The sequence below is a fragment of the Pavona decussata genome, unplaced genomic scaffold (genome assembly GCF_977016875.1).
Source record: "Pavona decussata unplaced genomic scaffold, jaPavDecu1.1 SCAFFOLD_313, whole genome shotgun sequence".
NCBI lineage: Eukaryota > Metazoa > Cnidaria > Anthozoa > Scleractinia > Agariciidae > Pavona > Pavona decussata.
The window spans coordinates 870893-871621 of NW_028145705.1; positions in this window are offsets into that span (position 1 = coordinate 870893).

Genomic DNA, 729 nt, shown 5'->3' on the forward strand with positions numbered 1-729 from the left:
TAAAACTAAACATAAAAAGCACATGCAGTTTGTCAATTGGTCAACAAGAGCACGGTATAGCTAGTAAACACAGTTTGAATTTGGGGCTCTAAAAAGTTGAAGGTGATAAAATGATTCACTGATCTGAGCAAGCTCAGAAACGAGGTGGTCACACTTTTTTCCTGCAGATCACTCACACAAAAGGGACTGTACTTGTAATAGGATACAAAATAGGCCCGAGGTAGTACAAGCTCAGCCTTCAGTCAACAATAAATGAAAATGTGGACCTCCTGCCCTCCATACTTCCTGGCAGCACCTTTGACAAGTGCTAACAAATCCGTCAGACCACCGCGGGTTGGGTTACAACGAAGGAAGGGAGGGGGGGGGGGGGGGGTTCTTTAGGCGATGTTGGCAATCCAGCTAGAAGTAGGTTACTCGGAAAATGAAAACCCCAGCTATGGATTAAATTGTCTTTTAAGGGGGAAAAGAACTGAATAATACGACTTGGTCAAGGGCAACGCAGTTTGCGGAAAGAGGGTCGCGCAGGGCTCGGTGGGAAGGACGCTGCAATCCCACGAAGAGCATGTGCACCAACCTAGTCCCCTGGGTCATCGCAATATTCAAGAAGATCCTGGACCACGATGCGAAATATTCCATTAATTGTGGATAATTTTGTCCCGTGAAACAGTGATTTTCAAAAACCATTTCGTCCCATACATTGTTCGCCAACCTCCCACCGAGCCCGTTCAT